This window comes from Ursus arctos, unplaced genomic scaffold (genome assembly GCF_023065955.2).
Source record: "Ursus arctos isolate Adak ecotype North America unplaced genomic scaffold, UrsArc2.0 scaffold_19, whole genome shotgun sequence".
NCBI classification, from domain to species: Eukaryota; Metazoa; Chordata; class Mammalia; order Carnivora; family Ursidae; genus Ursus; species Ursus arctos.
The window spans coordinates 2,542,207-2,568,858 of record NW_026622863.1 but is presented as its reverse complement, the minus strand read 5'-3'; the positions used below and the strand labels follow the sequence as shown (position 1 = coordinate 2,568,858).

Genomic DNA, 26,652 nt, shown 5'->3' with positions numbered 1-26,652 from the left:
CCATAACAACAGGAGTCAGATAAGACAGCAGGTGTGAGGGGCGCCTGGGTGGCTCAGTCGTTAAGCGACTGCCTTCAGCTCAGGTCATGATCCCAGGGACCTGGGATCGAGCCCTGCATCGGCTCCCTGGTCCGCAGGAAGCCTGCTTCTCCCTTTCCCACTCACCCTGCTTGTGTTCCCTCTCTCGCTGTGTCTGTCTCTGTCAAATAAATAAATACAATCTTAAAAAAAAGACAGCGGGTGTGAGTGCAGATGAACCACAGCCCCCACTTCAGAGGCCGACACCTGGATGTGGACCGTGTGACTCCAGCCCTTGCGGGTTGTGTGATCTGAGTAATTTGAACTTCTGCATCCCTTCAACCTGTTTTCTCATCTGTAGAGTAGAAGTGATGACAACCAATGGGCCAGGTTGATGTGAAGACTGACCAATACATAAGTCAATATATGTTTGTTTTTTAATATACTACTGTTACCGCTAAAGCATTGGCCCTTTAGAGGGATCCCAGCCACTGGCTTTAATGGTGCTGTCAGGCCCCAACATGCTTCTAGAAAGGGTCTTTGAAGACTGCCTGCTTGTTGTCATTTCAAAGATATTTGTATGTGGCCCCTATCTTCGATTAGGGATAGCAAATCTTTATCATAAGGAGTTGGTTTGAATTTTAGAATAGCCAAAATATTTGAGAGCCAGTTCTGGTGATTCATGGATCTAACTAGCCTGGCTTCCGTTCCAAGTGAAGAAACGAAACCAATTTCATAATTGGATTTTATAATTTCTGGGTGGATCTCAAAGTCTCAAGTGTCAAGGACCAATCTAATGTTGATGGTGCCTTTGTGGACTGGGGATGTCTACCTACTGGTTTTTCGTTTAACAAGTGTCCACTGATCCTTTGCAGAAAGAGGCTCTGAACAGATTAAGCAAAAGATACATAACCAAAAACTACTAGATCATATTAGGGGCCATCATAATAATACAGAAGCATCATGAGAAGACTAATTGACAGTCTTATGAAGCCATTGTTGTTTAGGACATCCGCCCTCCATTAAATAAGCAAAGCTTTAAGCTGAGACTGACTGGACGTGGTAACTAAATCCTGGTAAATTAAGTAGTTAATCCTTGGTGGACAGAGGTAAGTTAGGACACAAACATGTAGAATTGTTCATCCCAGAGCCAATGTTAATCACCAGCATCTAACAATCACTTTTCATGAAACAGTATCTTGACTTTGTATCTCAAGCCATTGGTTTCCTTCAAGGCTAAATGAAGTTAGTTGAGGAAGGCAGGATGGGGAAGCAGCTAGGAGCATGGGCCTTGGGGAGAAATGGGCCCTACAGTTAACGTGGCCCATCACAGTCAGGCTGTATGGTCTGGACCAAGGCCCTCGAGCTTCATGCCGGAACCAGGGGGAGAATCCCTGGCTTCAGTCCCAGAACTCCATCTAGAGCTCTTTTGTTCACAAAATAACTGCCCCTCAGTTTCTGCCTGAGATGAGGTCTTGGGCTGCACCAATTCAAACACATCTGCTTACTACATTTGTCATAAAGGCTGAGCAACTGGGTCAGCCATCAGGCTGTCAGTCCACCTGGTCACCCGAACACAGCCCAGCGTGGCAGTCAACCCCACTCATATCTGGGTGCGTGGGTTGTTTGGGACCATCCTTCTGAGCAGGGCCTGTACAACTCCGCCCAGGTCCGGGTAGGAGAGGCGTGGCTCCATGGGCAGCACTGGCCAGAACAGCCAAGTCGGGAGACGCACTTGAGCCCAGCTGTGCAACCTTGCACGAGCCATATCAGCTCCCCAAACGCCATTCATTCGAACCCTACAGGTGCGACAACATCTGCTCCAACTCTGTGGGTACGATGATCATCACGCCTGTTGTTCAGAGGAGCAAACTGAGGCACAGAGGGAGTAAGTACCTTGCCTGAGGCAGACTCTGGCAGGAGGTGGCAGTGGCAGGACTTGAACCCACGCACCTGGCTCCAGAACGCACGTGCCCAACTGCCTTTCTTAGCAAGGCTGAAAGCCTACTTAAAGCTAGTTGAAAACGTGCCATCGGATGCACTTAGGCATAAAAACTTTCTTTATATGCCTGAATAAAATTAGAAGACGTCACAGTTAATTTAGCACGTTGGACCATTATGCTGGATAATTCAGATCAGCGATTCTATGTGATCTTGTCTGAAATCGGCGGTTGCTGTTATTACTATGGCTAAAGATGAAGAGGAAACCCTTCCTGCCTTGTCTCCTGGCCAAATCCCCTGACCGTTTTCGAATACCTGTAATCATTAACTGGAAAATTTGTCCTAATCTTTGCGAAAGAAAGTTTCCAAGTAAGATCTCTATCAACAAACACATTGTAGATACGGAGATAAACAGCTCAGCTCACCCCAAATGCCTTGTTTGTTTTTTAAGAACACGCATGAGCTCATTTGTAGTTGGGCATTTCTGGAGGCTTTGCTCTCTTGGCTTTCTGTTTTCCCTATCCACGGGTATTTCCTCCATGTGGGAGAGGAATGGGAGGGTGCAGAGACAGTAGGGAGTCTGGGGCCATGGGTGGACCCACTGGAGCAGATCCTACGAGACCAGCTCCTTTAGACCCTGAGACAAGCCTCCTGGTGAAGACCAGAGCAGTGCCCCCAGATAGCCCTCCCCAGAGCACGGGTGGTCAGGAGAGGCAATCACAACCTCTAGAGTAAAGATGTAGAAGAGAAAAGAATACTCCATTTCACAACAGGGGGATCCTTTTTAACACAACTTGGAAATACAGAGTGACAAAATATTTTTGGTTGGTGGAGATTTTTACATGGGATTGTGATTATCAATGAGCACTTATTCTCGGTAGGGCTTTTGGGAGAGTGGGTGTACAAATCAGCATAAAATGGGATGTGTTTCTGTGTTTCCCGGAAGGGGATGTGGTTTGAAATGGTTGAGAAGCACTTACTTGAAGGATGAGCCAAAGAATTAGTTGAAAAGAACAAAAATGGTCACTTTGCATTTATTCAATAAATTATGCATTTATTCAAAATACGTGAATGTTGCAGCTGTGGGGGAGGGGGGCGGTTCTGACGGAGGGGTTAGGTAAGGTCCTACAAGGCACATGGCTGGGGTGTTGGTCTGTCCTGGCCAAGGCCCACGGCGGCCCACACCATGGGCATGACTCTCCTTGTCTCTGACACCAACATCTCACTGCAGAGGGCTGTCAGCATCTAAGTTCTTGAGAAAGATCTCCGCAGCCGATACGCCCTTTACGGATGAGTTGCAAGGCCACTTCTCGGCAGGGCCGCTCAGCACCTGTCCCTCCTACTATTGCACAAGTCCGTGCAGCATGCCAACTGCTCTCGCTTCAGTGTTGTCTTTCTCTGTGGCGCTCTGTGCCCCTCCTTCGGGCGGGAAGCATCTGTTTAAATCTTTTGCAGATTTAGAGGGAAAAGATCACATCTTCTAGGCTCTGCCGCTTGTGAGATGTTCTCTCGTCAAATGTTTTCTCTGTTATTGTTCTCTGAGACGTGTCCAGGGTCACACGGTGACTTAGCAGCCGCTCCCTCCCACCATGACAGCAAGGGTCACACACTCATTGCCCCCGAGACGGAAGCCTGGGAGTGGACACTGCACAACAGCCACATGGGATTTGGGCCCAATGTTGCTAAATGTATTGATTTTTTTAAAACTTTATAATGGAAACGTCCCTTGTTTCTAAAAACCCTGAATTTGCCAGAATGTGTGAGCTCAGTTACATCCTATCAGACAAACTTGAACAAAGGGGCAAGCTACAAAAGGGTAAGTCTGCACTCTTCCAAAGCACTGGTGAAATGAAAGGTGAAGACAGGCTGAGGGCACGCCAGAGTCAAGGAGACCAATGACGCGTGACGCCGGCGGTGATACCGAGTCCGGGTTGAAGGCTGCACGGGAGGCTGGACAGCTGCCATAAAGCACCATATTGGGACCCATGGTGACATGGGAACATGAGCGTTTGCTCCAGCACCATGACATCGTGGTTGTGTGGGAGAACATCTTTGTTCCTAAGGGAAAATGCTGACCCCTTCGGGGGCAAAAAGGGACACATCCCACAGATTACTTTCAAAGAGCTCAGCAAAAGTAAAGCAACAAGCAATAACCGTGAAATGACCATGAGAAAGAAAAGGAACAAAAGTGCAGATACAGCTAAATCTTGACACGGGTGGAGCCAGGTGACAAAAATATGGGAGTCCATTGTGACATCTGGGAATTCTTCTACGGGTGGACCCCAGATCTTTTCAAAATAAAAACTTCAACAGAAACAAAGAGGACAGGAAAACATTAGGCCTGGTGAGCCACACCAAGCCCTGCTCTTTCCCTGGGGCGCCCAGATGGAGGCTCCCAACAAGATGGCGTCCGCCCCCTGGAAGGGGCTCAGGTGGTCTGACCATGGAGTGCCCACAGAGCCAGGGACACACTGAGAAGAACGAAGCAGGCATCTCCTGCCCTCGCGGGGTTTATGTTCTAGACCCGTTCCGATAATGAGCACAAGCAAACACTGACTTCCATAAAACGACACCCTGTTAGCAGCATGGAGAGAGCAGACCGACGGAACAGCAGTGGGGTGACAAGATGCTGTCCTGCAGGATCACCCGGCCATGGGGTAGGCGGGAAGCTGAGAAGCAGCCCAGCCATCACAGACCTTGAGAAGAGTCTTCCTGGCAGTGGGACTGGCCACGATGGGAGACAGTCCCCACAGCGGCAGCCAGGGTGACATGGGGAGGAAGAGAGGTGCACGTGGCCAGCCTGGTGGGTGGGATGAGGGTTGGGGGCTATGTGGGTTTTATTCTAACGGTAACTGGAGACCACTACAGTAGATCATGTGCCTCTGACCCTGACCCTCCTTCTTTCTGTGTTGTTTCTGGAGCCCTGTGCCTGAGGATAATAGTAAGAACAAACCCCCTGGTATCCTGCTCACTGTGTGCCGGGCTATGAGCACGCTACAGCTCCCAGCTCCCAGCCAATTTACCCCCCACATCACCCAGTGAAGAAGGCCCGATTTTTACCCCATTTACAGATGAGAAAAGCAACATGGGCCCTTGCAGAGAAGAGCTCTGCACTGGGTAGAAATGCTTCCCTGAAAAGATGTGTTCAAGCCATAACCCCCCTACCCGTGGACATGGTGTACCGTGGATGTGGCCTTATTCGGAAATAGGGCCTTTGCAGACACCATCAAGTGACGATGAGGAGTCGGGTGGGCCCTGCATCCAATGCCTGGTGCCCGGAGAGGAGAGCGACATTTGGGCGCAGACATACACAGACGGAAGACACACGTGTGAAGACAGAGGCAGACATGGGAGGGACGTGGCCATAAGCCAGGGACTGCTGGCAGCACCACAAGGCAGGAAAGAGGCAGAAAGCAGCCCCCCTCCCCCCAGGGCATGCGGAGGGAGCACAGCTCTGCCGATGCCCCAACCTCAGACTTCCGGCCTCCAGAGCTGGTAGAGACGAAGTTTCAGTGATTTGAAGCCCCCCAGCTTCTGAAGCATGGTGTGGGCAGCTGCGGAAGCCTCACAGAAGAGCTGCCAGGCTCTGCACCTGACAGCACCTGGCCCCACACTCTACAAGACACTGGGGGCATTGAGGGGCTCCCGGGCCTCATTCTGGGACCAGCTGCACTTTGTGAGGCCCTCCTACGACTCGCCATCCTTGTCTCCCCCACACCCTGCCGAGAGCCGTGTCAGGTGGAAGTCCTCTGAACCCCACCGCCCACAGGAGGGAGAAACGGAAGTCAGCCAGCCACTAGTCCCCTCCCCCCTCCCTCCAAGGCATAATTGAAGAAATTATAAGCTGGGGCCACATGGGAGTTCTCCCATCCATGGAAGGGCCGCTGGACCTGTTCTGATGGACAGCTGGCCATGGAAGGGGTGGACGCTCCACAGGGCCCCTGCCTGCAGGAGTGATGGGGCCATGCCGGGGCCTCCCTGGGCGCGGTGAGCCGCCGCCCTGCTCAGATACCTGTCAAATCAGTGTGTGCAGCTGTCCAAACCGTGGTCCTGAAACCCGATGACCGGGGCTTTGAGAGGTCAGGGACAACGCACACAGGAGAAGCCGCTTTCTAATGAAAACATTTGCAGGAGAAACAAAGGAGACTTTCTCTCGGAAACTGCCCTGCCTCCCTGGGAGGAAGGACAGAGAAGAGTAGGGAAGCAGGGAGGTTCTGGCTGTGGGACGGGCCACAGGGGAACCCACCGACCCCACCTTGAGGACACAGTCCTGTCCCCCAGCTGGAGGACCCCGCCTCCGCCTGCCCGTGGTTTCAGGATGTCTGACTCCTAACCAGAGAAGACGGTCTCCATAAACAAACCTGTCGGCTTTACCGTGAACTTCTCAGGAGGCATTTTCCTCCCAGTGAGACAGCCACTCCCCGGGGATTCTGGACTTTGCAAGTTTTCATTTGGGAGTAAACAAGCCCCTTTGATTTCTCACGAGGTGCACTGGGAATAGATACTCTGGTCCAACATCCAAGCCGGGGACGGCCTGCTTTTTGTATAACAGTAGTGACTGTTTAGACAAAGGAGCGGTAGTTCAACTTTCAAGTCTTAGCCAGAAATTACACATAAACAAGCGGTCGTGACGGCACCAATGAGTCCCAGATGTGGCAGGTAGAGGGGTGGGGGCTCCTCCAGGCCGTCCTACATCGGAGGACAGGGGAAAAGCAAGCCAAGCTGCCATGCAAACAGTAGACGCTCTAGAAATCCATGCCTGGGCAGTGGGACTGGGAATTCCGGGATTTGAACTCAGGCCCGTGCACACACCATGCCCAAGGAGGATGGTCTGGAGTGGCATTTCAGTGGGCGGCTGGAGGCGCAGGGGCAGGGATGGGTCACAGGGGTTCCGCTGCAGAGGAGTGATGGGAGCCACATTGCTCGTGGCTCCAGCAGCAGACTAAACCCACCAGGACTAAGGCTCCATAGCTGTCACTGATGTGGAGGACACGTACCCCCGGCCGCCAAGTCAGATGGCCACATGGAAAGTTAATAGGGGTTGTAACAGGAGAACAAGGTGATGTTGTTCCGGCAGGAGCTCGGGACACAGCTCTTCCCGATGACCAGCTTCAGGGCACAACGTGGTTGCAACAATGCCTGACATTGTCATCACGTCCCAGTGGCAGACTGGGCGCTCCGCGCTTCTCGCCTATCGCTACAGTTCATTCTCCCGCATCTCAGCAGCAGAGCCCGTTAGTGTTCCCACACTGCGGCGTGCTGGCTGAGGCTCTGGCAGGGTAAGTAACCTGCAGAAATCCCACGGACGGGAAGCAGAGGGACAGAGAATGGGACTGGCTGGGCCTGACTCCTGGGCGTGCTTGTGTCTATGCTAGAACATGCTTCTGTCTCCACGGCCTTTCCTGCCTGGATAACTATTCTGCTTGCTCACGACACGAAGTCTCACTACTTCATTCATGAAGCCGTTTGACAGCTCGGATCCAGTGACTACTGTGTGTCCGGCACTGTGGGAGTTCATGCACGTAACATGGGCCTACGCACTGGGGATCCACCACGGATCAAAAAGAAAGACAAAACTTCGAAACACTGGGGTGGCTCAATCAGGCAAGCGTCCAACTCTTGATTTCGGCTGAGGTCCTGGTCTCAGGGTCGTGAGATAGAGCCCTGCGTTGGGCTCTGTGCTGAGCCTGCTTAAGATTCTCCTTTTCCCTCTGCCTCTGCCCCTCCCCTGCTGCTTGTGTGCACACTCTCTCTCTTAAAAAAAAAAAAAGAGAGAGAGAGAGAGAGAAAGAGAGAGAAAATTCCTGCTCTACTGGAGCTGATACTCTAGTGGGGAGAGATAGAAACCATGGTGAAGAAGTAAGTTACAGAGCACGCGAGAGAAAGTGGACGGGTGCGGGTGCTGGGAGAGCTGGGGGAGAGCGTGCTCGTGCATTTACCCCATGCCAGCTCTTTGAGGCTGAGGGTTCAAATGTGAGTCATGTGAGGTTCTGCGGACGAGAAGCTCCAGGGTCATCCAGGGACACCTGACACGGGAACCAGCAGTCACCATGCATGGGAAATGCCATGATGTGGACAGGAACAGGCGACGGGGAACAGAAGTGCCTAAGTGTGCTCACAGCTGCACGCCTGCACGTGGGTTGCGTCCCCTGCCGGGCGGCAGCCACCACCACCACAGCCACCACGACCGCCTCAGGGCTCGCTCCGTGCCAGCCCCTGCTAACGGCTGCTCCTGCTTCGGCTCCCTGGATCCTCAGAACACCTCCATGGGGAGGAAACTGAGGCTCGGGGACGTCAAACTACCCGCCTCGGGGCCCACGGACCTGCGTCTGAAACCTGGGTCATGCCCAATACCCTGTTCTGCAACACTTGTGAAGGAACGAACTGTTTCTTTTTTTCCATCTGCTGCAGAGCGAACGCATTTTCTTCCATCGATCAGATGCTCAAAATAAAGTGTATTGAGCCAAAGACTGCATTTAGAGCTGCGTGTCCTGAGCTTTGTTTCCCCTGCGTCTCCATCCCCGTCCTCCTCTCCCCGGGCCCCTACACGTGGAGGGCAGAGGGACATTGAGAGGCGTGCACGCCCAGGGCGGCAGACGAGCACCCGGCTCGTATTCCGGTTCATGCACAAGCTGCTTGCGTCCCTGCCTCTTCCCTCTGCCCTACCCGACACGAGCGTGTTTGGAGGACAGTGGGATCTGAGCGACATGGCGCCTCGGCCTCCTCCTCACTCCTCAAGCTATGCCCCCTCGGGATGGAACAGCACCGGATCCCTTGCATGCCCAACCTCTTGGCCTGGGGAAAGCTCAGGCCCCTGGCCAACCCCAGGCCAGGTGGCCTCTCTGTGCGATTGATCGTGCATGCTGCAGGATGCTGTCCAAACTCAAATCCAATTAGCGGCAGCTTCCAAGTCTGTCCTGAATGAAAGGCATGGAAAGGTGTGACCACTCATCAAAGGCTCCAGGCTCGGCTGCGCGTCTGAGGCTCAGCCCAGCCCCCGAGCGAGCTGAGGGGAACTCACCCAAGATGCTTGGTGGGCCTGGAAATGCTCTCCTGGAGCACGCGGACCATGGTTTCAGGTTGAGCAGGGCTCTGAGTCCAGGGTGTCAGAGATTTAGCTGAAGCCTTTCCAAACCTCGCGCATTGGAAAAACTGCACTCGAAGGCTGCCATGCCCCAGCTCTCCAGTGAGACTTCTGGCGTCTCCTCCCTCCATCCCGGCCAGAACCACCAGAGCCAGCGGCTTCACTCCGCACCCCTGCATTCTCAGCTCTGCACAGAGCCCCGCTGACTTCAAAGGGAAGCACAGAGGGGAGACAGGAGGAGACGGGCCGGCCATCAGCAGAGGTTGTGCCTGTGTGAGCCCCATACTTGCAGCCCCGACCCCAACAACAGGGCCACAGCAGGTGCTGACGTCGGGAAAAGAGAAGCCAGAGGAGACCCTCTGAGAACTGGGTCAGGCCCGGCCATGCTCGCACGAAGGTGCAGTTCCAAGAGTGCCCGGAAGGCCCGAGTGGGGGCCCTCCTTCATGCAGGAATTGTCTTCCAGAGGTAAGGCCTGAAGGCTGCGTGAGAGCCCGCGCCCCCTGACGTCTGCTGGACAGCCGCAGACCACCCACGCCCGGGAAAGCGGCACTTGCTGTCAGAGTCAGAGGAAAATCGGGAGGAGGATGCCAGCACACCCACACCCTGTGAATGCGAGTCTCTTTGGCAGCAACCGAAGCCGTGGGGAAGCAGTGCAGGCAGAGCAAACTGGGCTCGCAGAACCCACGGTCCTTGGAGAGCGTGGGGCCCGGGGCCGTGAAGCAGCTTGTCCCCAAGCCACACAGCCAGAACATGGCAGGAGCAGGACGGGAGGGAGCGTCTCCTCCTCCACTTGTCACTTTCCTCCACTCCTCCCCAGGGTGACAGCTGGCTGGGGACAGAGCTACCGCGCATTCATTCATTCTTACACTCGATAAATATTACTAAAGGCCTGGACCCTTTTCCACTCCTACAGCCTGAATACCTTACACCTCTCCTCAAGCACCCTCCCCCTCGGCAGGCCATCTTATCGCCTCCGTCAGGGAGAAGAGGGTTCACTGGGCATTCACCTTCTCGCGTAATCACCTCTCCCCACACACACACTTCCTTCCTTCCTTCTTCTTTCTCTTCTCTGCTCTCCCCCAAGGCTCTGACATTCTCAGCCTGAGGGTCATTTTCTGAAGGCTGGAACCTTGCAGACTCTCCTGACCCCTCGGTGCTGGGCTCTTGGTAGGTCTGCAGGGCCTTCTTGCAGAGTGGAGGCAACGGGCTGTTCCAAGGCCAAGGCCGGGTTTGGGGGGGCAATGGCTCTTGCCCATCGATGACATGGAACTCGTGGGACCTATGCAGGGTTTACATGCCTGCCCAGCACATCCAGGTCTCTGGGACAGAATTAGTATCTTACATCCTCAGGGACTCCTAGTGACTGTAGCCAGTCGCCAGGCTACATGTCCTGCAGCTCTGTGCTCCTATTTCAACAAGAACTCTTCCAAGGTCAGTAGTTTGACAGATAAGGAAACTGGATGCCAGAGATGTGAAAAGCTTGCCTGAAGTCACCCAGGCAGGAGGTGAGGGGGTTGAAATCCCAGTGAGAACATTCCAGCTCCCATCCTCCCCACCACTCAGGTTCTCTCCACACCGAATGCTCTGTCCCTCTCCGAGGCATGGGGACACATCTGGACTTTGTGGTCTCTCAACGCTGGCCATGTCACCTAGATGAGGGAAGGCATCTCCAAGGGGCTCTGGATTCACGTGGACGGACTGTCCCAACCCTCTTGCTTTGTAAACTGAGACCCAGAAAGGCCTGGGGGCTTGTTCTGAATTCCAGGCAGACCCAGAACCCCTCAAGTTAGTTTTCCTCCGTTCCTTTTCCATTGGTGTGAATTTCCCCACCCTGGGATGGAGGGGAGGAATGGAAAACTCCATACTGTATGGCAGAGAAAGAGGAGCTGAGTATTGCAAGGACTCTTCAGGTCACTCCCACCTCGAGCTCACACTGCGGGAGGAGGCCAGGCATCAGGTGGGCTGGTAATCCCCACGTGACACCCACAGCAGAGCCCAGACATAATGCCAGACCTCCAGACAGGTGACTTCCAGCTGGGAGCTCCTTCTACACCTCCTGTACCCTCTTCCCCATCTCTTCTCTCCTGTTGTGGGTTTTAAGGACTAGAATGAGAGACCCTGAAACCGGCTTCTGATTCCACAGTCTACAGCAGCCGGGCGTGGGGCTTACAGACACAGCGAGCCGGTGCAGGACGACAGGGCACGTGGGGCCCCATCCTGAGGTCGGCCCTATCCACATGCAGCCAACCAACGCCACAGGGAATGTCCAGCTGTGGGGGAGCGTTCTGACTAATCAAGAAAAGCCAGAGCTCTGGGTTTTTAGATAAAATAACCTGGTTTTAAGTGTTATGAACAATGTGTAAGACTGTGAACACATGTATGGGCTGATTTGGTCTCAGGTCAACATTCATACCCCCTTGCCCTAGAGTATTAAAACCTCTCAGGTAGGGATGTCACCGCGCCCACCACGACCAGGAAGAGCAGAAGCAGCCTTCTGGCAGAAGTGACAACCGGCATCAATTGTTTGAAATTAGACATGTCTGTAAACCCGCCACCCGTTTTTATGTCTGTGGTCGGCGGTGCTATTAGCAGCTGGACTTCAAAGTGTGAGGAGGACAGCAGGCGGAGGCCTGCACAGTGTCCCTGCTTCCATCCTGTCATTAATGAGGGTTGGTTTACACGTGCGTCAAGGGCTGATAAGGACACCTGAGGGTCGCCCGTGTAACTGCAGCCTGGGGTAGGCAATTTACTGGACAGCAAGTCCAGCCCATCAGTCATCAACTATTGGAAGACTTTTCAGATGTTGTTTTTAAACCATCTTTTGAACCCCAGTAGACTTGAACTTCATGCAGGTAGTATCAGGAGGATGGGAGCTATGGACCGCCCGGTAACCAGGGCAACGACTGTCATCCCGAAGTCTGCCCGCGGCTGTTGAGGCACGGTGCATGGGCTCCAAAGACCTGGGGGCCACATCACTTCAGCCTCTGACCGGCTGCGCCAACTCGGGGGGCCACTGGCGTCTTCAAGCTTTAGTAACTTCCTCTGTAAGAAGATGTCTTCCGGCCAGTGTGCCCAACATCCAGCTTGCTGGAGACCTTCCTCGTCCCACCGCCGGAAGCCCACGTCCCAGGAAAGCGCAGTCCCAGAGCAGCCACGTCACCGCCCTGCCAGCCCTGAATCCTATACCTCTCATTGACCAAGATCGCAATAAACACAAACGTGGAGTGGACGTGTCGGGGACGGCCACGTCATCCAAGAACCTCCCACAGGACTGTCCTCTCTGTTGGAAACCTTTGTTGAGCGCCTAGAGTTTCCAGGACAGCTGAGGCGAGGTGGAAAGACATCTTGAGCCTAAGTTCTCTGTGGGCTCTTTCTGTGCTTAAGGCTGGGTTTGTCTGCACACGTGTCTGTGGAGGGCTTTGTACGGAGCCGGCAGCAGAGACGAGGCAGCGGGCCACCCAGGGGAAGCTCCCTGCCCTCAAGGCTGACCCAGCCTGGGCACAGCGCCCACTGGCTTGAATTGCTGTCTACACTTCCCCGGTGCCGTTTGTGGGAGGTGGGAGAGGGGTCAATGTGAGTGACCTAAGGTCTCTGGGCGACTTGAGTTTTACGCGTGCACATGACTCCCTCAGCTCCAGTAAATGTAGGTTCTGACCCATGAGCCCTGAGACCCTGCCAGGCACTGGGTGACTGACCCTTGGCAGAGACTGGACCCCACGGACTCCTCTTTGTCCCGGTGACAAAGTACAGTCCCGGAAGGAGGGAACCAGATCGAGGAGCGGGCTGAGCGAGCGCACCTCCCATGGGCTCGTCCACCGGCGACTCTCTCCCGGCGTCGTGCTCGGCCCCCACCGCTCCCCGCTTCACTCGGTCTACGTTCCTGGGAACACTCACAATCTGCTGTTGGCTTATCAGTCAGTACAACTGCCCGGGTTGTAATCCAACCACACTCAGTTATGATGACCCCACCTTGCCCTACGCCTTCTCTGCCGGAGCCCACCGAGGCCACGAGCGAAAGTCCGCTTCCCCTGCTCCCACCGTCTCTGTACCCCATCCTCCCCACTGACTTGAGGACCATGTTTGTACGAGCTTGCTTCGCTCCCACTGTACAAGCATTAAAATAATCAGAGATAGAAACAAGGATATGCATGCTTTATGAACAAGAAAAATTAGAAGTAGCCTAAATGTCAAGAAAAGGGACTGACTGGGTCATTTAACGCATTCCCTATTAGCTGACATAGACGCTACCGTTAGAAACCACACTTCTGCCTGCGAACGACGGCAAGTAATCACCGTAGAAGAGTAATTATAAGGACAAGGTTGCAAAACGACATAGAGAACACAATACTGATTCTGTAAAAAATAAAAAAATAAAAATAAATAAGTAAATATATATATTCCATAGAGGAAAGCTCAAGGAAATGGTCTCAACATCTTAACAGGTTGGCTCCTGGGCATGGAGTCGCGGTGTTTTCTCTTCTGATGTGTCCTCTGGTGGTTGCAGGGCTTAAAGTCAAGATTTCTGGGTTCAATTCCCATCTCGGCCACCAGCCGTTCTGAGCCCGTGGGTGCCTCAGTTTCCCCTTTATAAAAGCAGAAGTGGTACTACACCTCCATCCTAGGGCTAGGGGGTGGATCTGGTAAGGTGCTGTGGCAGAACTGAGGGGCCTGGGGATTTGGGGGGAGACGGCCGCAGGGACTCACGGCCAGGATACAGCTGGCCTGGCTGTGGCACGGCTCCTCCACTCCGCTCAGGTACACACACGTGCACGCCCACACACACTTCCCTCCACTCCAAACCCGACTGGACTCTGGTCCTATCCGAGAGCTCCCAGGCCACAGAAGGGCCTTTACTGCCCTCCGTGCTCGCTGTCCGCCCCACCCCACCCCGCTGAGGGAACAGGCGGAGAAGGAGCTACAGGTGAGGAAGCCCCTCCTCCATGAACCCAGAGGCTCCCGGCACCCTCGTCCACTCTCTGTGTAGGTCCCCGGCTCGGGCAGCGTGCTAGGATATGGAAGGGCAGGGCTGGCCGCAGGTGAGATCGGGGAGGGCACCCCCACTCAGACTTTTATTCAATGAAGTCCCCTGTTGGGTCCCACCCCATCACATTATACCTGCCTTTATTCAAAAGGAAAAAACAAAACAAAACAGCACGCTTGATCCCGTTCTGGACAGGCACACACACCGTTTGGGATTTTCTAAATGACAGCACCTGTTAATTGTCTGGTTAGGTATGACCTATTAAACATTTACCGCCCATTTCCTGTACACGTCTGGCGAGGCCAGCAGGAAATTTAGAACAAATTAAGCAGCAGCTGCAGTCCGTCGTGCTTTAATGGCCCCGCCATGATTCTACGCGGCATTGTAAATACGAGGGGCAGATCTATTAGGGACAGGCGGGTTCCATCAAGAAAGCCTCCGCCTCCCCGTCCTCCTGCCAACCGGGCCCGTAAAGTTAAATTGGCCAGCACGCATCTCTCCCTCCCCGCCTCCCCCCACACCCGTCCATCTGAGGGGAGGCTTTCTCATGTCCACACCCCACTCACCCCTCCCCACCGTTCCCACACGATTTCACATGTGGTCCGAGAGGGGCACTTCCTGCCGTTATAAAAAGCAAAACCAAGACCCCAGCAAAAACAGGCTGTGCGCAGAACACCCAAGTTGACAGTGTGAGAGAGGCTAATCCACTCCATATGACAAACAGCAGTGGCCCAGGGGCAGGCTCAGGCCCGAGGAGAGCTCGCCGCAGCCCGCCCCCCACCCCCACTCCCTGCTCAAGTGGACCCTTCAGAACAGGAGAAAAATATTCTTAGGAGCACGCCCCCAACTTTAAACTGATTATGTTTGGGTTTAATAGCCTACCATGCATTGTTCTTTCTTCACTTTGAAAATAAACTCTAGGAAGCATTAATGCAAATACAATATAAACACGCTCGTTCCTACATTTTCGCATCTCCTGGGCGTGCTCTGGCTCTCTCCGAAGACCGTGGCTTAGCCTGATGTGAGAACCAGATGGATCTTGAAACGGGAAGCTGTGCAATTCTCACCGTGTAAGCAGACAGCTGTCCAGGTGATCTGAGGGAGGAGAGCCCCACACCGCGGTCCATAACTGCTTCTACTGCCTCGAAACACTGACACCGGCAAGGGCTTCTCTTTCCAGCTGCTCTGCAGAAAAATGCCAAATATTACCTCAGTTATTAAGGGAGGTGTGACCAGAGATTTAGATTTACAAGAACACATCCTGGGGTAGCCATACTTCAGTCAATACTTTTGTATTTCTGGGGCTAACGTCAGATGCTGGATCCCTGACGAGAGCACTTCACTCATTCGGTCCCCGCTGCTAGCCAGCCAATGGGAAGACCCCTTTCCACAGCTGCTCCCCAAGGAAACTGGGCCTGCACAAGCTTATCAGTCGCCATATCCAAAATAGAACCCTTCTATTTCCTGTTTCCTACTTCCTGCTTCCTACTCCCCAGTTCCATAAACCATTCTCCTTGAGAGGTGCTAAAAATGGAAAGGACAAGATGAAAGAATTAGCCAGAAGATTTATACCAGCCCATAAAAGTCCCCTCAGTGTTCCAGAGACTAAATTGTCAGCTCTACTTTAATTGAACCTTTTACTGAGTGGTTAATCTGAATTTTGTCTATAATTCCATTAAAACCTACTAGGCCAACTGTTTGTGGTTTGGTTGTTCTGGCTGACTTGACAAATTAGTATAGTAAATTTTGGGTGTCTTAAGTACTAAATTAGGTCATTTGTTTAATGAGCCAATCCACTGCCCAGAGTTTGACCCCAACCCACTAGGGTGAGTTCACATGGAGTTCCAAGGCAGAGCCCTCATTTGTCTTCTGCTTCCAGAGAAACTGCTCTAAAGTTAGGGCTGACCATGGAATTCCAACCTTAACATTGATTTTTTTTAGCGACGATTAGCAAAGTAAATTATTTTCTTCATTTTCCTTTCTATTCTCCTCTTCCAGTATTGTGACTGCCACAATCACCAACATCGCCATCACCCTCACCATTCCATCATCACCACCACCCTCATCATCACCACCGTCATCCTCATCATTCTCACCACCATCACCACCACCACCATCATTACCACCACCATCACCAGCATCACCCAACCCCATAAGGAGCACTTCCTATGTGTGTCAGCACACAAGTGCTCAGCGCTCTACTTGAGTACCCTACCCAACCCTCGCAATGAAGTAGCACCAACATCAGCCTTGTTTTCCAAATGAGAAAATAAATCTTAAAATTGCTCATTTTCCCAAAGCACATTCGGTCACTCATACTCACACGTCCATTCATTAACTCTTCCAACAAATATTTATTAAGCGTCTACTAGGTACCAGGCAGTGGGGATCCAGAGCTGATTAAACCATAGTTATCACTTCCAAGGGCTTCACCATTCAGTTGAATAGAGTCATGAATATTAATAAATGTAATGCAATTCTGTAATGTAATTACCATAATTCAGTAGACCAAAGCACACCCGGGGCACAAAGGAATAAGTAACCAACTTTGTCTCTAAAACATTCCCTAAATTATGTATATGAATTCCAGCCTTTTCAAAGATATCCATTCACTAACATAATATCCACCCAGAAGTTTGTGTGTGTGGACTTGCTGCCTTCGGACAATCAGGAACTCCCTTAGCTGGTTCTTCTGTGTGTATATAGTACAGAGGGATTGACATCCATAGCTCTGACTCAGAAGAACAACCACATTTCCTAACCGCACTGTGGATTAGCCACGACTCCTCTCTGGGAAGAAGGACTGTATGGCTGAGATAGAAAGCCGTGAGCGCCAGGAGGTCATGGACAGGGTCCTTTTCCTTCCTGACCCGCGGTGTTAAACACAGAAAATGGGACACTGCAGGTTCTCAAGAGCTGTTGGTTGACTTGGTTAGCTTTGGTTTGATTGGGTTTTTTGAAAATCAGTTCTCTATGTAGGTTCTATGCAGTGACTCCATTAACCAGGGTGGGGCCGCTTTTTTTCAGCCCAAATGGGATGACATGAGTTTGGTGTGGACTCTCCAATAATGACCACCTTCACTCAAGAATCAATCTTAGGTTTAGATATGCTCAGAACCTTAATCCAGCAAGAGAGAGAATAAAGGCATTCTTCTCTTGAATACCCCCATGCTTAAGAGCATTTCATTTCTTATCTGACTTGTTCTACACATTTAAGGACTGACCATTCCAAGACTGTCAAGCAGTCAATACACAACACACCCTTCTCAGCAGTGGTATTTGGTTTTGTTATTTTCAAAGGGCTCCCGAGACACGGAGCTGGGAGGAGGGACTTCTGGGGGGCAGTAGCCCAGTCCCCTTCTGACGGCTCTTGCTGCACACTCGTGTGACAACTGTGGTGTGAGTGTCCGCGTGACAGCATCCCGAGTCCACAAGCACCAGCTCCCACCCATAGCAGGTGGACATTCCTTTCTTCCACCTACCAGAGGATTACAAGTTTAGGGAAAACGAGAACCCTTGGACAATCACCTCATGTACTCAGACTAGGATGTTAACAATGTCGATGATACTGTCCGTTTAAACTTTCTGTATTTGGTGCAAGTACACAAAACCTCAAATCAGACACACACTCATATATGGGAGGGCAGGGATTTACGCACATGCACACACAATGAAGTGGACCTTGGAAATGATACGTGAAGGTAGGGATGTCCTCATGAACCAACACGGGCCTCGAGGAGACACTAAGGTCGTCTAACTTACGATCCCACATCACCTTCCTGCCCCACCCCAGTCTCTACTGATATACCCCTTCTCTGAACTCCCTAGAGTGTGCCAGGCACCCCATAAAGGCTGTAGGTCAGTGGAGGGCGGGGCCTGTGCTTTTCTCTCCATTTTAATGGACGTTATGACCACACAGGGATGTGTGCAACCAGTTAAGTGCACAGCCTAAGTATGGAGTATTTCCAGCCCCCCGAAGGCTCTCTGTGCCTCCTCCAGTCAACATTTCCCACAGGTAGCCCCTGCCCTGACCCCTCACCACAGGCTGGTGTTGCCTATCTGTGAACTCCATATGGAGGGAATCCCACAGTGCGTGCTCTTGCGATCTGTTCCCTTCACTCCTCATCAGCTTGTGAGACTCGTTCACGCTGCGAGCAGTGGTGTTCTGTTCTCTCATATTGCTGCAAATACGGTCTGTGGCAGGTGCACACTTCACCTCATTTATCCGATCTGTAACTGGCGCACATTCGGTATTTCCGGTTTGGTGTTATTGTTCAGAACCATTCTTGTCCTTCATATTCTCTGATGGAAGCATAGATTCATTTTTCTTGGGCATATAGGGTGGGTCATGGATAGGTGGGCCTTTAGCCTCAGAAGACAGAGCGACGCCATTTTCCAAAGTATAAATAATCGTGCTACGCACAGTCCCTGAGCCCCACGGTTTAAAGCCAGTGTCCTCTTTCTCTTTAATGGCTCTTTAATGCCTATTTGTCAACATTTGTCGAGCATTCCCCGTGACCTCTCTGTGAAACCGTCCCTCCTTCTGCCAGTGTCCCCTGAAATGAGCAGAGCGTATTGGCTCAAAGCCCTGGCCTGGTCATGTGGTTTCCTTCATGGCTGTGTGATGTTCCTTCAACAGATGCCCCACTTCTCCAAACGCTTCCTCCAGTAAATGACAGCAGTGATCCCACTGTCTGCCCTATCCAGCCGATCGCATTCTTTTGAGGATAAAGTGTGGAAATGCCTATAAAGTGCCTGCTCCACGGTAAATGCTGACAACAAGTTAGCCAGGGTTACCATCGTTGCTGCAGGACGCTGCTGACGAAGGTGGTGGGCAACTTAATGGCTCTCCCGCGTGTGGGTGTGGGCACCCCGCGACTGTCTACCATCCTCCGGAATTCCCGGTGGTGGGCTTTGCTGAGATTCTTATTGTTGCTAATGGTTTGCTTATTCCTATCCAGCGGTGTGGGGTGAAACTCTTTGCTCCTCGGTGCCTGGTAGGAGCGCTTGTGAGGACATCACTCCCAGGAGCTCTGGTGTCCTTGCAAAGCCAGAGAGGAGGACTGGAGGAGCACCATAAGTGGGCCCACCTCCCCAGCACCAGTAGCTCACTCTTTCTCCAGATTCAAAGGGCCGGGCTGCGTGCTACACAGCAGGATGTCCTCCTTCTGGCCCTTCCCTTTGCTCCTGGTCTCAGCAGGGGAAGCCCCCTCTCCCACACTTCTTCCCCCCGCCCCGCGGACTACAGCTCCGTCCTCCACACTCAGCTCTGCACTGGTGCCCTGTGCCACGCAGCCTGTCAGGTTTCGATTAGGCCAGGGAAACACCACAGGAAATGAGTCAAGGAAGGGAAGGCTGTGATTTTTTTAAATTTCGAATACCAGAATTATTATTATTATTTTTTTAATGGCAGCGTCCCAGCAGTGCCAGGTCAGGGAGGAATGCAAAAAATGTGCAACTCGAAACATCTGAGGAGCAGCTGGATCCTCCAATTGTTTCTAATAAAAACCCATTGGAAGCCCTCAGTTGTCCCCTGGGAGGACGAGGGGCATCTGCTGTGGGAGGCGGACACTGGGATCCCATCCAAGGTCAGGGCAGGAAGTGGTCAGGTTCCGACTGCCACGGCTAGCCCTTCCTTGGGCTCCTCAAACCTCCGTCTACTGGCCTGGCTGCATGGGAGCTGCAAGGACCTGGACCCGTCCCTGACCTTGCTGACCCCCAGACTCCAGAGGGGGGGTCATGACTATTTAGTGAGCCTCAGTTTCCTCTTTTGCAGAAAGCATGATTTGAACTGAATATAGGGTCATCTCAACCCTTGCAGCCTCCATTGCCATCGGAATTGCCTGCCAGTGGAGGCAGTGTGAATGCAGCTGATGGCTGGCCGGTCAGGGTCCCGCCAGAGAAACAGAATCAGCAGGACAGGGATAGTAAGAGATCAATTTCAGGGGTTGGCTAGTGATGGCGGGGCCGGATCTCTTGGGCGCGGGCTGGAGCCGCCGTGCACATGCGGGACTTCCTCTCCGGGGAAGCCTCAGCTCTGCTCTCGGGGCTTCCGGCTGAATGAGCCAGGGCTGCACAGACAATCTAGAACCGTCCCCTTGCTAAAAGTCACCTGATCATGGACTGCCGTCCCATTCGTGCAGCGCACTGTCCCCGCGGCACAGAGAGCATGTCATTGCAGAGCAGCAAGCTGACACATGGTGCCCGCTGAGGCGTGGCTCGAACCTGGGCAGTCTGGCTCCAGAGTCCACACTGGCACTTTCTTCTTCTTCTTCTTTCTTCTTCTTTCCCTTTCCTCTTCTTCTTATAAAACCAATAGCATTTATTTTTAGAACAGCTGTAGGCTTACAGAAAATCCCAACAAGTTCTGAGTCCCCGCCTGTCCCTCTCTGTCCCTTATGCACAGTCTCTGTGACCGACAGCTGCATTTGTCACAGCTGATGAACCCACGCTGATACATTATCATCACTCGAAGTCCTAGTTCCCCTCGGGCTTCACTCTTGGCGGTGGACACCTTCCGGGCAAGACAAGTGTGTAATGCCGTGTAGCCACAGAATGGTCTCACCGCCCTAGACACCCTCCGTGCTTCTGCCTTCTCCAGAACGTCACAGAGTTGGCATCATGACCTAGGCGGCCTCTCAGACCCAACTCTGTCGCTCAGCGATACGTGCGTAAGCCTCCTCCGTGTCTTCTCCCGCGGGATAGCTCTTCTCCTCTGAACGACATTGTGCTGTCTGGGCGTGCTGGTTTCTTTTTCCACTCACCCACTGAAGGACGTCTTGGTTGCTTCCAAGTTTTGGCAATTATAAATAAAGCTGCTGTAAACATCTGTGTGCAAATTTCTGTGTGGACATGAGTTTTCAACTCCTTTGGGTAAATTCCAAGGAGCACGACTGTCAGATCGTATGGTGAGTACGTTCAGCTTTGTAAGAAGCCACTAAACTGTCTTCCCAAGTGGCCGCACCAGCTTGCCCTCCCACAGTCACACTATAAATAACGCCTCTCCCGTGACATGCATAGAGTATACAGGCTGAGCTCAATGCAGGTGGGTTTCCCTGCGCGCTGTTCCTGTCCTGGGGGGTGGGGCGGTGTGGGTGAGTCAGCCCCACCCCTTCCCCGTGCAGGGGATGGTAAGTAGCGCTCCACAAACACGGAGTCCAGCGCCTCTCCGGCAGCCATCCCACTCCACCCTCTCTCAATTTTAGCTCAGGTCACGGTCAGTTCAGTTATTTGAACGTCTGTAGGAATCCACGTCCTGCTGGTCTCCCGGTGGGGAGTCTGGAGGGGGCACTGAGGATGCAATTATGCTGGTCTGGCCTGCGCCAATGTTTCTTATTTCTCATTTGCAAATAAAAATACTCAGCCCATCCAAGGCCGAAAAACTGCCATCTGCCCAGCTGGCCGCATGCTGCAGCCGTGGTGTAAGGCGGCCGTGGCAGGGACACGGGAGCACCCGCAAATCCCAGGGTGGGAGGCAGCCACGTCCAGGGAAGGCCTGCACCTGCCGCTGGGCCTCAGCGCTTTCGGACCCGGGAGTCATTTTCCAGGGGTTGCGGCCGAGGAGAGCCATAGTGACAGTGGCCTGGCTGTCCTCTGGTGAACGTCTATGGAGCGCTTACTGCACGCCTCGCTGAGCACATTGCCGGCTCTCGTGACCCCCCCCCCCCCAGGCTGCCCTGCGACACAGATGCTACCAGCACGTCCCCACTTCACAGACACGAAACCTGAGGCTCGCAGCGGATACGCAACCTGGCTGAGACCACGCAACTGCGCACTGCACAACATGGGGCAGGCCCAGCTTCCTTGACGCCAGGGCACACAACACACCGCAGTCCGTGAACACTACTGAGTGCCTACTGCATACCACGCACATCCGTTCTCCTGTGAGACCTAACCTCGGCGAGGCGGATGTCGTCACCCCCCTGTGTAGACGCCATGAATGAGGCCAGGGCACTGCAGTGGGATCCGGTTAAGAGCAAGCCCGACTCTCCCACTTGGGAACCTGAGTTTGGCCTCTGTTGGGTTCCCACCCCAGCCCTTACTGGACCATCTGCATGATGCTGGCAAATCAGTGGCTTGACTGTCCCACCCGCAAGACTAAAACCACGAAGTGCCTTCTTCACAGGCTTCCGGAAACCCCCAGCCCTGGCCCAGGCACAGAGAACATAAGCTGCCGTCACTATGACCTCCTCCCCCTATTCTGGTCACAGTGGGAAGAGGCAGGTGGCAGCCTCCGGCCAGAACCCTTCTCAATGGGGAGGAGGGGAGCCGCCGTCTGTACCCACTCATGAGAAGCCCCTTTCCAGCTCCTGTTCTGAATGGCAAACATCTCTCGGCTTCCCAACCCCAGAGTCAGGTCCTGCCGGGAATGTGGAGCTCATCGAGCAGACAGAGACCCGGAGCCGTCACAGAGCCCCCATGAAAGCCACCCAGAGCTCTCTGGCCAGCGCAGAGCCCAGTGGGACGTGCTGGACGGGGCCGAAGTCACAGCACATCTGAGAGCGTCCAGCTTCCTGATGGGTTCCACCCCACGTGAATATGGCTTCCCTTTTTAACTAGATCATTAAGAAGCTTGGGCCAGGCTGCCGGCCACGGCCCAGAGTCCCTCCCCGCCCGCCCGAGCGGCACTGCCCGGCAGCCTCCAGGAGGCACCGACCTCCTTTTTTAAGAGGTCCCAAATGGTCCCCAGTCGTGTCTTTCTTCCATGAGACACAGGCAATTTGGGTGTCATGGGGGCCTTTGTAGAGATGTCAATGGATTATTTCACGAGAAGGAAACCCCCTCTTTACACCCCGACGTGGCTTCTGCTACAGAGATGAAAGAGATGGGGAGGCAGGCCTGAGAACAGATAATTCATGGGACTGTCAGAGCGTGATCTGAACGTCATTCACACCAGGCCGCGCTGGGAAGGGGGCTGCGGAGCCCGGGGGCTCGCTCCAGGGGAATGCAGGCCCAGCTCTCACGTGCTGAAGTGATAATCCAGCCCACGGGGCCTGGACAAAGCTGGACGTTTTGTCCTCACTGTCAGAGCGCCACAAGCCCAGGAGCAGATGGAGTGGTGTTGGCGGTCATCAAAGGCCCCTGGCCCACCAGGGACAAGCAAGTTAACAGAAGGGATTGGCGCCATGCACGTCATAAAAGCCTCACAGGCCTGTCGTGTTCCGATAAATCCTGATTCTGTAACGGAATAGCACTGTGGTTCCCAGCCTTGGGTTTCACAGGTGAGCCGTGGACTGATGGATGGTTTGGGAGCTGGGGGGCGGGGGGGGGGGAGGACAGAGGAAACCTTACACGCCACTCCTACCCTGTCTGCGGCTCTCTAGCGCCAGGCAGGAAATCCAGCCTGCAAGAGGATATATGGGGCATTTGTAACCTCTCCCGGATCCTCGCTGGAATGCAACCAGGCTCCGACCCCGGATCTTGGCCCTCACAGCGGGTAAACCAGAGGAGTTTAATAAACGCTGGCGGGTGTCCTGTTTTGGTGAGGCTCCTGGGCTCGACCGCCAGGTAAACAGAGGGCTAAGGAGGGCGGGTCCCTGTCCTGCCCACGCGGGCTGCACCGGCCCCCCGAGGAAGCGCTCCTTTCTAGAATCCATCTGCCCAGAGCGGGCAGCTCGGGGTCATCAGTCCACCTGGAAGAGCTCCCTGTCCCGTGTCACACCATGGTGCCATCTTGCCGGCAAGACCCTTGTGAGGCGTCCACTCTACACGCTTCCAAATAAAGCACGAGACAGAAGGCTGGGGTCTCGTCGAGGCGGCGGGTGACGTGAGGGTGACGTGGAGCCCCGGCCTCCACACGCGGGCGAGGGGCCTCGGCCGGCGGAGGGACGGTTTTGTGTGACTTCCACGCGGGAGCTGTACCTCCCACTTTGCCTCCCACTCAAGCAGACGTTTTGGAATGTGAGGGAGTGAACGTGACTTATTTACACAACCACCCTGAGCCCCTCCGAGCTGGGGGGTAAAAGCCAGTGCTTTCTGAGCAGTGACTGTCTCACGGTGGTGACCCAAAGCCTCCAGGGCCCAGAACGCCGTGGGTGCAGCTGACGGGGTCTCCTGGGGGGGTGCGCATAGGTCTCCTCAACCAGCCCCGGCAGACCCCGTCCACCCTCGCCACCAACAGATACACCCCATCTCCAGGGCTGCTCTGCCCCTTGGCCCTCGGCGCTCTCGACGCTCAAAGACAAGATGTGAAAACCAGGGCGCCAACACCCCTCTGCCCCACGCGCAGCCAGCCAGTAGGAAGCACAAGACTGTGGGCCTCACACTGGCGGCCAAGCCCGTCAGGAGCTCCCCGCTCTGCTCAGACAAGATGCTGGAGAGGCTTGCGGCCCAGGCGCTGTCATGCTCTGTAGCCAGGCCAGCCTCTCCCTTTGCGGTTCCCCTGGGTCACCTGCCTGGGAGCTGGGAACAGAGGAACACGGGGGTGTGTCTGGCTTCAAGGGGACTGTGCACAGCCAGGGTGGGGCACCCAACCAGCCTCCCCCACTAAGCTCCAGTGTCCTCGTGCCTGCTCTGCCCTCACCCCACAGGTCCTCGTGGGCTTCACGCTGAGTTCCTCAATGTTCCAAAAAGGACCGTGTTCTCCTACCTCCTCTTCTTAGCAGACTAGTTTCCCCTCCTGAAGCCCCTGCCCCTCGTCCTCACTTGGACCCCAATTCCTCCAACTTACGCCTGCTGTTCTGACTCAGTGCACGCTGTACAGCCGGGGCTCCCTTTCCCCCCTGCCTGCTGCCCCACCAGGGTCCCCAGTGCGATCTGCCCGCATTCTGCATCCCCCCCCACACACACTGGGCCGTAAGCTCCCTGAGGGCTACAGACCCGTTGGTAATCCCAAGGTCCAAAGTGCCCCCCATACCCCCCAGCAGTTCCAACCAGAACGGCAGTAAGCACAGCCCCCGGGCTGAGACAAGGAGTGCACTGAGGCACCTTGGAGGCCGTGAGGGCTCTGGATCAGGACAAGGAATCACAGGGGGCCATTAACGGAAGGTACGCCAGAGACTGGAAGCAGAGCAGAACGTGCTTGGGGTTGGGAATGGGCGCTTTGGGGGTAGCAGCTAAAGGGTACAAGGGGTCTTCCCAGGGGTGACAAAGCATTCTGGAATTTATTGGGATGAATATTCTAAAAACCACTGGATTGGACATTTTAAATGGGTGAACTGCGTGGCATGTGAACGGTCCCTCGGTACGGATGCTACAGAAAGAATGACTGAAGAACGGAATCCCACAGCGATCGCCGGCGGGCTGGATGCGGACCAGCGCCGTGCTGGCCTGGAGCTGGCCTATGTTTAGCGCCCTAACTGTGCTGCTTGCTGACGCGGGGCCTTATCCCTCCAGCCTCCTGGACCACCTTTTCCTCGTGTAGAAAGGGGTGATGAGCTGGACGTCCCTTGAAGGACACCGAGACACATAAATACAAGGTAATGGAAGAAAAGTACTTGGCACGCAACCGGCTCACTGTAAATCCTCCGCAGACGGAACCCAAACCAACACGAAGAAAGTGACTCTTGCTGTCTGTGCCCTGCATGAAGCCAGCTGCGCCAAACGTCCCAGCTAATTCAGCCCTTGCTTCTCCACGGTGCCGAGCGGTTCCGTCAGCACCTGAGTCTGCAGACAGGAGTGGGCTTCCTCCCTGGGGGCGGGGGGCAGCCCACCGCCCTGTCCTCAAGGCAGCTCCGAGGCCTCTCCAAGATAAGCGTCCCCTTTTCGCCCGCGCCCTAATCTGTGGCGAGATTTCTGGTTTGCAGGCCGCAGCTCCCGGCTGTCAGGAGGAGCGAGCGCCGTCACAAGATTAATGACGGAGAAGGAAATGTAATAATGCGCGGCCAGCCCGCCAAACTGCATAAATCTCTCCGGAGACGCACAGGGGACGGATTCCTCCCTCACTGGGCCTTGAGAAAGGGCATCCTCCAGGTTAAACGGAGTCTGGGAAACAACGCGGGCCTTAAATCACAGCTCACCTGCACACACGGGAGCCCAAGCTGCGCAGGGCCCGGTGGCCAAGGAAGATCACCGCCCGGGGGCTGGGGGGGGAGGTAACAAGGGGAAAGCCAGTAGGGCCAGTGGATGAAGACCCCAGCATGGGCGTGGGTTCAAATCCCGGCCTGCCTCTCACAAGCTCTGAGACGCTGGGCGGGTTTCTGATTCTCTTGGCTTCAATATCTTGTAAAATGGCACTCTTGTGGGTATTGGCCGCGTGGCCTCGGGAGGGCTGCTCTTATGGCCGTGCACTGGCTCTGCCTGTCCCTTCAGTCGTACACTCTCAGGAGAGAGGAATGATCCGTCCCATTTTACAGATGTGTAAACTGAGACCCAGAGCAGGGCCGCACTCATCCAAAGTCCCACCATGAGGAACGTCCAGGCCTCGAAGCACTGCCTTCTGGGGGCCTGAATTTAGCAATTCAAAATCCTTCAGTCCCTCCCTGTGGCTCTTTCCATTTTGACCCCGGGGCCTCCCACAAGGCTCACAGGCTGCCATTTGTTACCACGGCCTCTGGACCCTCAGCGGCGAGAACAAACGTCCCCCTCCCACCCTCCCATGGTCCCCACAGCACGTCACATGCAAGTGGCCTCAGATCTTCTCCGACGGGGGACTGTCCTCCTTTGTTGCTCTTCCTGTCCATCCCTCCT

General features: G+C 54.1%; 1 long non-coding RNA gene across 1 annotated transcript in view; it reads right to left on the bottom strand.

Annotated features, from left to right (window-relative positions):
- LOC130544072 (uncharacterized) overlaps positions 1-26,652 on the bottom strand; it is a 296,307-nt gene that overhangs the window by 16,503 nt on the left and 253,152 nt on the right. Inside the window, exon 11 of the long non-coding RNA XR_008960024.1 lies at positions 15,093-15,210. This is a non-coding gene — a long non-coding RNA (uncharacterized LOC130544072). The remainder of the gene's footprint in view (positions 1-15,092; positions 15,211-26,652) is intronic.